The following is a 15,267-nucleotide window of genomic DNA, read 5'->3' as shown; positions in this document are numbered from 1 at the left end:
TTTTAATTTATGTTTTTATTTTCCATTAACCGTTGTATATTAGTGATTTATTTTAGTATATTCATAATGTAAAAAAGTGAAATTTCTTTTAGTATATGTATTTGATAATAGTATTTAGAGAAAAATTGCCGGATAGTCCCTGTGGTTTCACATTTTTTCACCTATAGTCCCCAACTTTCTAAAATTACCTAAATAGTCCCCAACTTTTCATTTTTTGTTCCCGGATAGTCCCTGGGTCTAACTTCAGTTTATTTTCTCTGTTAAATGGGTATGAAATGACCAATTTACCCTTTCGTTAAAAGGCCAAACCACAGGGACTATTCGGGCATCTTCTACATTTTTAGAGAAAAACCCCACCACCACACTTCATCTTCGAAATCGCATCTCTACTAAAATGAACAATCCGTTCTCTCAACGGTTCATCACCGGAAAAAGTCGTCGCCGGTCCACCAGCCGGAAGAGGCAAAACCACCGGAGATATAAACACATTTTCCTGGCTAAAATCCGGCGAATTCGTCACTTTACTAACCCCTTTTGTAATCTCAGCAAAAGTATTAAAAAGGTTCCAAAACGACGTCCCATCAACCACGGCATGATTCACGGTGCACCCGACAAACACCCCACCACCAACCTATTGCACACTATTTGTACAAAATAACAGGAAAGAACACACTCGGATTTATTTATTTATTTACTGAGAAGTGCTATTACTAGACTTAGGGTTTTTAAAGATTTGCATGTTCTGCTACAGTGGCTAGCATATACAAATTTGCCCATTTCTCATCTAGCTTATCTTCCCAAGGTGATTTATTGATTAATTCCTGCGTTTCCTTTTTAATCTTCTTTTCTCGGATTTGCTTTTTACTTTTCTTAAAAATCATACTCCTTTTTCTAGGAGAAAGCGGTTTCTCATATTGTGCTTTTTGCACAAATATTCCCTCTTCAGGAATTGTAGGGAGTTTTGAAGATTTGGTTTTAGATGAACTTCCATCTTCGTAGACTGACCTATCTAATTTAAGATAGATATCTTGCAGCTTTTGTTTACCCATACTGTAACTAACAAATAGTTAGTTTAATAAAACACATAATCACACAATAGTAATCAGGAAAAATTAAGTATCTTTTAAATACTTAATTTGCTTAACTCAGTGGCTCTGATACCACCTTATTTCTGTCACGGCCCCCGACCCGGTTTGACCCGTTTCAGCAGCCGCGGGACAGAAATCCCGTGATATTTATTTATTTGAGTTTAGCAGCGGAATTTTAACATCAGGATCGTTTTAAAGCTAAAAACTTTTCCCGATTATTTTATTTCACAACTCGGGATAAAACCCCGATAATTTACAATAATAAGATTTTTTTGATAAATCTTTTATTCCAAAACATATTTCTTTATTTTATACTGAGCCACTTTCTTAAGCTTGTAATGCTTCCCAACACTTTTCCTGAATTACAATAGATCACCTGAAACATGTTTGAAAAAGATTTTGTCAGCGGAAAATACTTAGTGAATCATTCATTTTACTGAAAACGACACATTTGTTATAATTCACAGTATTAAGATCTTTTACATATGTTTCTGATATCAACCAACTACCCACAGTATTTGTCACTCGACCGAATCTGTGACAGTGGTCATATCACCATTGGCTGCCCCAATGAATGACGTATCACTAAATTTTAGGTTCGCCCACCTAAAGTGATAAAAACTGTAGTAATGTGCACAATACCCCACATACTGGCTGTAATTTGGTGATTACATAAACTTAATCACTGTAATTATAATTCTGAAAAATGATTTGGAGTATTGTAAAACAGTTGATAAAAAGAAGAATGACTCACATTGCAGATTTAACACGGACAGAATATGATTTAGCCTTGTTAACCTAATTTAAATAATAATGCACACAAAACCGGGTTAGTGATCAATACAACAGTCACGATAACTCACGAGATCAAATTCTCACAACGAACGACAAAGTGCAATACTTAAACATTCATCGATTTAACGACGAACGACAAAGTATAACCCTATATGGGCGGCACTTAAACATCCCTTGGATATATTGATCTCGGAAAATGAATCGTAATAGCGATCGAGTGATTACCCTGTTTTGCGGCAGAAATTCGAAAGCAGTGTGTGTTTAATTGTAGTATAACGACCTGAACTCGACGTACAGACAGAAACTTTCTTTCGTTTCAACTCCCAGATTCAAGTCCCAAGGTCGGCTATTTATAGCCAGAAAATAGCCTCGCTTACGGACCGTAAGCCATAACCCTTACGGTCCGTAAGGGTGCGGTCTAATTTGTAGAGTAGCCTAGTCAGTGGTATAGGCTTGATGAATCAATTATTTCGAAAATTCTCAGTTTAGACAACGCATTTTATAGATAATTATCAATTAGGGTTTATCCCCCCTGAGTTTTAGGGGCCCTGATCCTGATTCCGATTGTTCCGAAAATTTTAGGGTTAGTGCAGAATGACTTGGGTGTCTCAATTAGGGTTTCCTTATTGACTAATTGTCATCCTAATTTATTGATTTGAATGAGAGTTATTACATCCTCCCCACCTTAAGAAAAATCTCGTCCTCTAGATTCATTGAAATAGATGAGGGTATTTCCGCTTCATTTCTGACTCTAATTCCTAAGTATATTCTGGTCCCCTCTTTGAATCCCATTTGACTTTCACCAGTACTAGTCGCTTGTGTTTGAGAAACTTGACCTTTCGGTCTTCTATTTGTAAGGGTTTCTCTATGAATTTCAGCTTTTCATTTACCTCCACATCTTGAAGAGGTACTACCAAGGATTCGTCTGATAAACATTTCTTAAGATTGGATACATGAAATACATCATGTACTCCAGCTAGTTCTTCTGGTAGTTGTAAGAGATAAGAAACTGGTCCTATTCGTTGGATTACTGGGAATGGTCCAACATATCTTGGACTCAGTTTTCCTCTCTTACCGAATCGTACTACTCCTTTCCAAGGAGAAACTTTCAAAAGTACCTTGTCTCCTATCTGGAATTCTAGTGGCTTGTGGCGATTGTCTGCATAGCTTTTCTGGCGGTCTCGAGCCATCTTTAGTCTTTCCTTGATTTGTGTTATCTTGTCTGTGGTTTCTTGCACGATTTCTGGACCTGATAATTGACTTTCTCCTATTTCTGCCCAACATACGGGAGTTCTGCACTTGCGTCCATACAGTGCTTCGAATGGCGCAGCTTCGATGCTTGAGTGATAACTATTGTTATAGGAGAATTCGATTAATGGTAAATGGTTATCCCAGTTACCACCAAAGTCAATTACACATACTCGGAGCATGTCTTCTAGAGTTTGGATCGTCCTTTCACTTTGTCCGTCTGTTTGTGGATGATATGCAGTACTTAAATTGAGTCGGGTTCCCATGGCTTCTTGGAAGCTTGTCCAGAAACGGGAAGTGAAACGACTATCTCTATCTGACACAATGGAGAGTGGGACTCCATGTAAAGATACTATTTCATCTACGTACAACTTGGCTAACTTTTCCATGCTAAAGGTTTCCTTTATTGGTAGAAAATGAGCGGATTTGGTTAATCGATCCACAATTACCCAAATGGCATCATTACCTTTTCTGGTTTTGGATAACTTAGTAACAAAGTCCATTGTTATGAGTTCCCATTTCCATATAGGCATTTCTAATTGTTGTAGTAGACCTGAAGGTTTCTGATGTTCGGCTTTAACTTGTGAACAGGTTAGACACTTAGATACGTATTCGGCTATATCCTTTTTCATCCCTATCCACCAAAAATTCTTTCTTAAATCTTGGTACATCTTATTATTTCCTGGGTGTATAGTATACCTAGATTTATGAGCTTCCTCTAAAATCTTTAATCTTAAATCTCCCTGTTTAGGTACCCAAATTCTGTTTTTGTGGAATTTCCAAATTCCATCATTTCCTTGTTCCAATTCTTTTAGGTAACCTTTCATTCCTTCGGCATCATCCTTGATTGCCGTTTCTTGAATTTTCTTCACTTGTTCCATTAAATCTACTTGTAGATTTATTCTAAGGGCACGGACTCGCCTCTGCTTCTCATGATACTTACGACTTAAGGCATCTGCGACTACGTTTGCCTTTCCTTCGTGATATTGAATATCACAGTCGTAATAACTCAGGATTTCCATCCATCTTCTTTGTCTCATATTTAACTCTTTTTGCCCAAATATATACCTTAAACTTTTATGATCTGTATAAACAGTAAACTTACTTCCATACAGATAATGTCTCCAGATCTTAAGGGCAAAAACTATAGCTCCTAATTCTAAATCATGAGTCGTATAGTTTTCTTCATGCTTTTTCAATTGTCTCGAAGCATATGCAATCACCTTTTTGCGTTGCATAAGCACACATCCATATCCTAGTTTTGAAGCATCACAATATACTTCAAAATCTTCAGTTCCTTCCGGTAAGGCTAAGATTGGAGCATTGATTAATTTCTGCTTTAAGATTCTGAAGGCTTCTTCTTGTTTAGGTCCGCATTCAAACTTAGTGGCTTTACAGGTTAGCTTAGTTAATGGTACAGCTATCTTGGAAAAATCCTTAATAAACCGTCTATAATACCCTGCTAAACCTATAAAACTTCTAATTTCCATTGCACTTTACGGAACCTTCCAATTGGTAGTTGCTTCTATCTTAGCAGGATCTACGTGAATACCTTCGTGATTCACCATGTGTCCTAAGAATTGCACTTCTTGTAGCCAAAATTCACACTTCGAGAATTTGACGTATAACTTTTCTTTTCTTAACAAAGTTAATAGTGCATGCAAGTGCTGACAATGTTCGACCTGGCTTTTTGAATAAATAAGTACATCGTCTATAAAAACAATTACAAATTTATCCAGATATGGTTTACAGATCCTGTTCATCATGTCCATAAATGCTGCAGGTGCATTAGTTAACCCGAAGGGCATGACTGTAAACTCATAATGTCCATACCTAGTTCTAAAAGCCGTTTTAGGTATGTCCTCTTCTTGAACTTTTAATTGATGATATCCGGAGCGCAAGTCTATCTTAGAAAAATATTTGGCGCCTTCTAATTGATCAAAAAGATCATCAATTCTTGGTAATGGGTATCGATTCTTAATTGTAACCTTATTCAACTCTCTATAATCGATACACATTCTCATCGATCCATCTTTCTTTTTCACAAACAACACTGGTGCACCCCAAGGGGATGAATTAGGTTGTATAAATCCTTTGCTTAGTAATTCATCTAATTGCTTCTTCAATTCTAGCATTTCGGTAGGAGCTAATCGATAGGGTGCCTTGGCTATCGGTGTAGTTCCTGGAATTAAATGAATCCTAAATTCAACCTCCCTATCTGGTGGTAACCCAGGTAAATCTTCTGGGAATATATCTGGGTATTCTGAGACTACAGGAATTTCCTTAAGTTCTTTTCCTTTAGTACTAATGATTACTGAAATCATATATACTATTCCTTGTTTCCGTTCATAGTTAGCAACTTTCATTACTGATATGAATTTCAGTGGCTTTCGAGGTTTATCTCCTGTAATCACGATTACTTCTCAAGTAGGTGCTTGAATTTCTATAGAGTTTTTATCACAAATGATTTGAGCATGGTTGGCTATTAACCAATCCATTCCTAACACAACATCAAATTCGGCTAATTTCACAGTTAATAGGGTTGCAGTACATTTATGGCCTGAGAGTTCTATTTCTACTTTTTGCAAAACCTGATTGATTTTTACCGAATTTCCATCTGCAGTTTCGACTGTAAAAATCTGCCTAACGGTAGTTAAGGGTAACTTAAGAACTTGGCAGAATAAAGTATTTATAAAACTTTGGTTTTTACCAGAGTCAAATAATACTTTTACATAAACGTTGTGAACTAAAAACGTACCGGCTATCACATCCGGAATGAGCTCTGCTTCTTGAGTGGTTAGCTGGAATGCTCTGGCATTCTTCTTAGTAGCTCCTTCGGTCGCCTTGGGTTTGTTGTCTACGGGTTTGACTATCTTAGGACATTCTGTTTTGAAATGTATGGCTTCTCCACAATTGTAACAAATTATGGATTTCCTTCTACAGTTTTCTTCACGATGTCCTATTGTTTTGCAAAAATTGCAAATTTTATTACATCTTCCAAAATGGTTCTTTTTGCAAATTTTGCAGAATGGCAAAGTTGAAGATTGCCCTGCTCCTCTTTTCTTAAAATTACTACTATTACCCACCCTATATCCTTGGGTAATTTTCTGAGCTAGTTCCATCTTCCTGTCTTCATCTCTTGTGCGTATCAGTTCATCAGTTAAGGTGTTAGCTAATTCTACTGCATCGTCAATAGTGCGAGGTCTCGCAGCCTTAACGATATTGCGAATTTCGCTTATTAATCCCCAAATATAGCGAGAAATGAGTACCGGTTCTGGCGAAGCCAGTGTTGGTACCACTCTAGCATATTCAAAGAATGTCGAAGTATAACCACGACAATCTACACCTATCATCCGATGATTTAGGAACTTATTTTCCATTTGTTCCTTTTCATACTCAGGACAGAATTTTCTTTCAACCAGATTCTTAAATTCTTCCCAAGTCATAGCATAAGCCCTATCTCTTCCTTTAGCTTGTAACACAGTGTTCCACCATTCGAGTGCTCATTCTTTAAACAGATTTGATGCGTACATGACCTGATCATCTTTGGCACACTTACTAATTGCAATTACTACTTCGGTTTTCTCTAACCAACGTAGCGATGCAGTTGCCCCTTCATTGCCTGCAAATTCAGTGGGTTTACAAGCAAGGAATTCTTTGAAAGTGCAACCAGGTGTTGCAGCCTTCCGTTTCTTAGGGAGCGGCGTGTGCTGGGATTCATTATCATGATTAACATGATTATTGCCCCCGTTTATACTATTACTGAAATTATCTTCAGTAGTACGTTTACTAGGAATGATATGTTGCGGTTCGATTGGATTTTTTACAGCAGCAACGATTGCTGGAATAGCATTAGTTATCCCTTGAGCAACAATATTTTCGATATCATGTCTAGTCATATATTGATCTCCCGGATGTTGCTCTGACTGATTAACTTCATTTACCGGTTCATTACCAATATTTGCCATCAGATGATATATATAACTTTTAATTAGTATCTTATAAATAGCAATTATATACAAACAATCAGACAATTTGCAATACACGTATAGTCAAAATTATCGATTTCTCGATTCCATTTTATATATATTATAGTATGCATCACTACACACCAATATATTACAAAGTTTTATTCGTAGTATTTTATAGACTGATTTTACTATTAATTTTACTATTATACAACTATACCATCTTCCTATCTTTCGTCATTTGTCCTCCTAAAAAACGAAGTTCCCTTTCATCATACTTCCAGGCAATTTGTCCCCCTATCTCCTTGATTCTATTACCTGCATCCATCAATTCTTCACCGAAATGGCGAAGTTCAGCCATGTTTTCGTTACTCATTGGTGGATTAGGTAGGGGTTCTGGGCTGAATTGTGGAAGGAAGGAATAAGGGTCGTTGACAATATTTTGAAATTGCCAATCATTTGTCCACCATTCTTCCATTTCTACAGGTTGAGCGTGGATTATTGGTTCTGGGATTGCTGGTTCAAAGTTCATAGGGAGTGGATTTTCAATAGGATAGGTGAAAATATTAGTATTGACAGGCTGAATAATCTCACAGCTTGCCAATAGAAAATCTATTTTCTCCTGAAAAGTTATTCCCTGGTTTTGGTTGGAACTCTCTCCAATTTCCATCTGATTTGGTCTAGAACCTTGTCCAACTTCCATTTCTATTTTCTTAGAATACTCTTCAAACTGTATTCCCATTGGCCTAGGATCTCCCTCGACTTCAGTTTCCATCTCCTGCTGTTTACCAGTTTCTTTTTCTGTTTCTAAAGGATTGTTTATTTTAGGAAGTTTTGGAGCTGGCTTTTTCCTACGTATACGATTCCCCCATACGTAATTCTTCTTTTTCTTCCATTTTGGCTTTGTCAAAGGTGGAGCATGGAATTCTACAGGTTGTTCCACATCAGCAAAGTATCCGGTAATATCTTGGGAAAATTCTACATTCACCGGGTAAAGATTGAGGTTCTGAAAAGCTTCAGATATCTCACTCATGCTGTGTAGCATATATGCAAAATGCACAAAAATGCTAAGTTAAAACTTTGGAACAAAGTTTAACAAATAAACATGGAAGTTTTATTGCACACTATTTGTACAAAATAACAGGAAAGAACACACTCGGATTTATTTATTTATTTACTGAGAAGTGCTATTACTGGACTTAGGGTTTTTAAAGATTTGCATGTTCTGCTACAGTGGCTAGCATATACAAATTTGCCCATTTCTCATCTAGCTTATCTTCCCAAGGTGATTTATTGATTAATTCCTGGGTTTCCTTTATAATCTTCTTTTATCGGATTTGCTCTTTACTTTTCTTAATAATCATACTCTTTTTTCTAGGAGAAAGCGGTTTCTCATATTGTGCTTTTTGCACAAATATTCCCTCTTCAGGAATTGTAGGGAGTTTTGAAGATTTGGTTTTAGATGAACTTCCCTCTTCGTAGACTGACCTATCTAATTTAAGATAGATATCTTGCAGCTTTTGTTTACCTATACTGTAACTAACAAATAGTCAGTTTAATAAAACACATAATCACATAATAGTAATCAGGAAAAATTAAGTATCTTTTAAATACTTAATTTGCTTAACTCAGTGGCTCTGATACCACCTTATTTCTGTCACGGCCCCCGACCCGGTTTGACCCGTTTCAGCAGCCGCGGGACAGAAATCCCGTGATATTTATTTATTTGAGTTTAGCAGCGGAATTTTAACATCAGGATCGTTTTAAAGCTAAAAACTTTTCCCGATTATTTTATTTCACAACTCGGGATAAAACCCCGATAATTTACAATAATAAGATTTTTCTGATAAATCTTTTATTCCAAAACATATTTCTTTATTTTATACTGAGCCACTTTCTTAAGCTTGTAATGCTTCCCAGCACTTTTCCTGAATTACAATAGATCACCTGAAACATGTTTGAAAAAGATTTTGTCAGCGGAAAATACTTAGTGAATCATTCATTTTACTGAAAACGACACATTTGTTATAATTCACAGTATTAAGATCTTTTACATATGTTTCTGATATCAACCAACTACCCACAGTATTTGTCACTCGACCGAATCTGTGACAGTGGTCATATCACCATTGGCTGCCCCAATGAATGACGTATCACTAAATTTTAGGTTCGCCCACCTAAAGTGATAAAAACTGTAGTAATGTGCACAATACCACACATACTGGCTGTAATTTGGTGATTACATAAACTTAATCACTGTAATTATAATTCTGAAAAATGATTTGGAGTATTGTAAAACAGTTGATAAAAAGAAGAATGACTCACATTGCAGATTTAACACGGACAGAATATGATTTAGCCTTGTTAACCTAATTTAAATAATAATGCACACAAAACCGGGTTAGTGATCAATACAACAGTCACGATAACTCACGAGATCAAATTCTCACAACGAACGACAAAGTGCAATACTTAAACATTCATCGATTTAACGACGAACGACAAAGTATAACCCTATATGGGCGGCACTTAAACATCCCTTGGATATATTGATCTCGGAAAATGAATCGTAATAGCGATCGAGTGATTACCCTGTTTTGCGGCAGAAATTCGAAAGCAGTGTGTGTTTAATTGTAGTATAACGACCTGAACTCGACGTACAGACAGAAACTTTATGTCGTTTCAACTCCCAGATTCAAGTCCCAAGGTCGGCTAATTATAGCCAGAAAATAGCCTCGCTTACGGACCGTAAGCCATAACCCTTACGGTACGTAAGGGTGCGGTCTAATTTGTAGAGTAGCCTAGTCAGTGGTATAGGCTTGATGAATCAATTATTTCGAAAATGTTGGTCCCGGATTTGACACCGAATCGATTGCGAAACGACCGTGCGACGTGCGGAATCCGTGCACGAACGAGACCGAACACAAGAACGTACAATCTAACGTGATTCCATTGAATGATATGAAAATGTACAAACCTATAATCACCTTGGACAAGCTTTCTCTCTCTACTTTCTCTCTCTAGAACTCTAGCTCTCCAAGTCACAAATGGCAAAAGTTCTAAACTCTAAGCCTAACACTCCTATATATAGGCACAAGGGATAAGGGATTTCCCCTTATTTACAAGTTTGCCACCTTGCCCTTTTTTACTAGATATTACAATATAGAGCCTAGAATTTAACAGTTTCTGCTACGGTTTGAGATGACGGAGGCGATAGACATAAATGCACTAACAGACTCCCCCTTGGATATTGCCGTAGTCAATCTCAAACATTCAGACTCGTAGCCTCTTTTCTTTCTCTCTCTTTTGCTCGAACAGAATCCCCGTGGATCTGTCTTCAGCTCCAGCTCCTTCTTTCTGTAGACTCTTTAGGCTCCCCCTTTCGTCAAGCTTCCGTGCTTTGGGATCGACACCTGGCTTTCTGGTTACAAGCTCTTCCAGGAACGATATCTGGCTCCTTTCACGCTTTCGTTTGCGTTGAGCTCATCTTCAGACTCCCCCTTAGACTCAGCTCTCGGGATCGTAGTCTGGAATAACATCTGCAACACTCATACGTTTATAAGTGACAATATTTTAAAATTTCCAGAAATCGTAATCTGGCTCTTTTAATCTTTCTAAATCACTCCCCCTATCAACAATCTTTATTGATTTGGCAGTATTTAAGAATCCTACATCGAAAACTGACTCTTTTAAGATTTTAACAATATGAGCATCGAAATCCTTCACGGTTGATCATCCAAGTCCAAATTAATGACCTTGGAGATATCACAAACTGTTTTTGATTTTTTTTTATTTTAAAACCTTCAAGTTTCAAATTAATGAACTTGAGTTATTTTCAGAAACACAATTAGCATACTTAGACTTTGAAACTTAACACTCAGATATCGGTTGTCGAAAATAAAGCAGACATCAAAATCTTTTTGTATTTTCTGAAAATATAAAGCAGTAAAGGAATATTTACAAATATATTTACCGACAATATTTTTGTTTGAGAATGCATCAGAGGATCATATCAGTTTATGACAAGTTACATGTACCGTTAAGCTTTATTCATATTCAGAATTAAACAATTCACTTAGACTGTTTCAAAATTCTCACACAATTTTCAATTTACTCAGGATACTATTTAGATGTCTTATGAACTTAGCTCATCCATGTGTCCCACCTCTTGAATATACTCCCGTATCCAGAATCTCAATATTAAGACACACAGGTGATTTTACTAAAATGATGTCTGTACATAAGTTAGGACATGCGAGGACTGAGGGATCTCAGGTCGATACTTCCGTATGCGCAGAGAGATATCAGTTTCGACTTTGCAGTATGTCCCCTTTAGAGGATCTTTTAGCTACAACAGATGATTATCAATTTTATTGTCTAATCAACTGAGGGCTAATGCTATGTTTCAAGCATTTGAGGCAAAGTATTATCCAAGGACTAGGTCAGAACTTCCGTTCAGCAGAAGTCTCGGAATAATACCCCAGACATCATTTAGTATAAAAACCTAGTATATCAGAATATGATATCTTTCAAACGAGATTTCAGGGGTTACCTATATATCCAAGTAGTGTTCCCCACAAATTTCGCAAGTTTGAAATTTTAGGTTTATATCCCAAATAAATCTACTAAATGTTTAAAAATCTATCAACGCATCATTAGTGAAACTGTTTAACGCTTTATACTATACAAATCTTTAGCATACAGTAACTGTCTACTGATGTTCTATCATTTCCTCTTTTTACGCAAAACTCAAATTTTTTAATTTTATCATGTTTTTGGCTTTTTCAAATTTTCTAATGTTTTTGGATTTTCTGATAATTTCTTACTCCCCCTAAAATTCAAAATCATTTTAAAGAAAACTTGACAACACGATACTGATGGCTTTGTCTCGCCATCCATTTTCTGCTAATCATACACTGAATTACACTAAAATCAATAATTACCCCTATGATTTACAACACATTGATTTTTTACAGTTTGAAAACCGTTTTTCAATCTGATGAATGTAATCATGTTTGTTCAGCCGTGAGGGTTTTGGCGTATTCAAGTAACATAAATTTTATCAAAATTAAAAACAAACATATTTTTGGTTTTTCAAATTTTAACAAACTAAAAACATATTTTTGGTTTTTAATTTTTCAAATTTTTAGGTTTTTGAAAATATTGTTTATTTATATACACAAAAGATAAACTCCCTGTTCAACCAAACCAGGGTTCAGCAACCTCTTCCTGTGCCAGGTTGCTCCAATTATCATTCTCAAAACCTTCAGCGTCGTTGAGCACCTGCACATTCACAAAAACTCAATTACTTGAACAATTTAGCCCAGGTTTGTTGGACCTTAGGCATTTCAACACAATAATTTTCATTTAATTTTGGAAATTCTTTCTCATTTAAAACTTTTTCATTTTTAATTTCAACATTCTCATCTTTTACCGACGTCACTTGTTTCTTAGCACTCCACACTTGACCTTTCGGAGTACCTCTTTTGTAAAATCGTGACTCATTTTGATTATTTTGACTTTGAACAACAACTTTTGGTTTCCAAAATTGATTTGGCTTTGTCATATCAACTGATGTTTGCCAACTTTGTGTTGTTCTGAATCTGGGTGTGTGAGAATTCTTGGTTTGTCTTGAATCAGACTTCGTCTGTTTTGGTTTCCAGATTTGATTCAAAGCAAACTTGTTTGTATTGTACCTCCAAGTTTGTTTTGTATCAAATCTCGTAGACTTTTGTCTCACATCATCAACAGGCTTTGTGTTTGGACACTTGCGTGCAACATGTCCAATTTGATCACATTTAAAACATGTTTTCTTTGAAACATCTTTAGCCTGTTGTTGTTTCTTTTTCTGATCATGGAACTCTTCATTAGACTGTCGTCTAAATTGGAGTTCTTTCTCTTCCTCTGAACTTCTCCCATGAACAAAATTTGTTTTCTTTTGAACATTTTGTTTTTCAAACTTTTTATTTTGATTTTGTTTCCTTTTATAACCCAACCCTGCTTTCATATTCTTCTTTTTGTAACCGGGTTTGTTATAAAAAGTTTTCTTGTTCTTTCCAGCAAATTTTGAAATTTCTGATTTTTCGATCTCAACCATCTTAAAAACTTTATCAATCTTTTCTGAAATCACATTTTGAATCGGGAATACAATATCTAAGAATAATTTGTCCGATCCAATCATGGTATAAACCAATCCTTTTGAATCATCATTCACAACTTTCTCAGATTTTGAATGTTTGAGATAACCATCATGAAAATTTCCCTCATTTTCATCATGTGATTCAGACTTACCTTTGGTTGAATCATCATTCAAAACGCTTTCAACAACCTTACTTACCACCTCTGAATCATCAGCTTCATCAGATTTGGCGTAAGTCACATCGATACTTTCGGGTAATTGGTCAACTATGTTCAGACCTTTTGCCACCTTTTCCTCATCATAAAAGGTATAATTGTTTCTCAATGGTGGTGGTACCTGATGATATTCTGAACCAATACCCTTTTTATTCTTGCCAGTATCTTTGTCATCTGGTGTGATGTTGAAAATGCGTTCGAGAATGTACGAAGAGTTATGATAACTTTGAAGTTTTGTAACTATCTTTTCCTTTTCAACCAGAACTTGTTTGAGATTAGCAACTTCATCAACATATTTGTTTAATTCAAGTTGCTTTTCTTTGAACTTTCTCTCATACAGTTCTTTGGTTGTTAAAGTTTCAGACAATCTTTGATCAAAACATTTGACTTGGCTCTTCAAAGTATCATAAGCTTCTTGTACTCTTTGATTTGACCACTTCAAAGAATCATACTCTTTTTGAAAATTTTGAAACTTATTTTCTTTTTCAACACAATCAATACATTTTGTTGTACACATTTGTCTATAAATTTCATTTTCTTTTTCAAAATCATGACATTTCTGTGTCAGCTTATCAACTTCTTGTTTCAAAATTTCTTCTTTTTCAATCATTTCTTTGCATTTCATTGTGAAAACATTTTCAAGTTTATTTATTTCAATTTCCTTTGTTTTTATCATTTCATCTTTTTCAGTACAGGCTTTGCACATTTCTATGCAATTCCTGCACTTGTTTTCATTGTTTTCAACATTTGATATATCAGAATATTCGCTTACCTCAGACTCTTTCAGCACCGGTTCTTCTGTCTGATATTCCTCTTTCTTCTTTTCTCCTTCCTTTTGTTCTTCCTCAATCTTCGATTCCTCTTCAGCAGCAGCTTTCACAACAGCCTTTACTTCTTTAATCATATTCTTCAATTCTTCTTCTTTCCTCTTCTTCATCTCTACCACCTTCGGTAGGCTTGCTTTACAAACTTCACTTATTTTCTTTTCCAAATCAGGCAAATACTCTTTATCAGATAATCTTCGTGTGTTGAAAGTAGCCTGCCTTGGAAGCAAATTTGTTACAGCTTCAAAATCCACTTTTGATGGATCAACAATAGGATTGCCCTGAGGATCTGTGTAACACTCCAATTCATCATTCCATCTTTTTGCTCTTTTGGCTTCATTGAATGGTTCTCTGAATTTTTCGATTACCCATCTTGCATAGTCTCTTTTCCACCATTTATCAGGATCAATCTCAGCCACAAATGAGTATCCGACCACATCTTCTTCAGGGTAAACTTGACTCCAGTCGTAACCTTCATCGTCATGAATAACTGCCATTGCCCTAGATTTTGATGACCCTTCATCGATCTGTTTCTGATTCACGTTTGATGATCCACTGGAACGATGATAAATTGCCTTCTTGTAGTAATCATCGTTGAATGGATTCGTGGGTTCGTCAGTTTCCCTGTTGGTACACTCTCTCTTGAAGTGTTCTTTCTGTTTGCATTTGAAACAGGTAACTTTTGCTTTATCAAATCCCAATTTTGAATTACTAGATGCCAAAGACGATCTTCCAGTGATCACCATGAAACGCTGTGCTCTCCTCAGTGTGCTAGCCATGCACCATTTAATATCCATCAGCTCCATCTCTTTTGGATCGATCTGATCATAATCTTCTTTTGTCATTTTTGGGTTTCCAACTTTTCCCTCGATCAGACTTTCGTACGATTCCAGGATGGACGCTAAGAATACCATTTGTTGCTTGACAGCTTCAGTATTCAGATTTTGAGAGTTTTTCAGATCAATGGCGATATTGCATTGGACTATGTTC

This window comes from Helianthus annuus, chromosome 11, assembly GCF_002127325.2.
Source record: "Helianthus annuus cultivar XRQ/B chromosome 11, HanXRQr2.0-SUNRISE, whole genome shotgun sequence".
Classification (NCBI taxonomy): domain Eukaryota; kingdom Viridiplantae; phylum Streptophyta; class Magnoliopsida; order Asterales; family Asteraceae; genus Helianthus; species Helianthus annuus.
Note: the sequence above shows the minus strand (reverse complement) of the source record.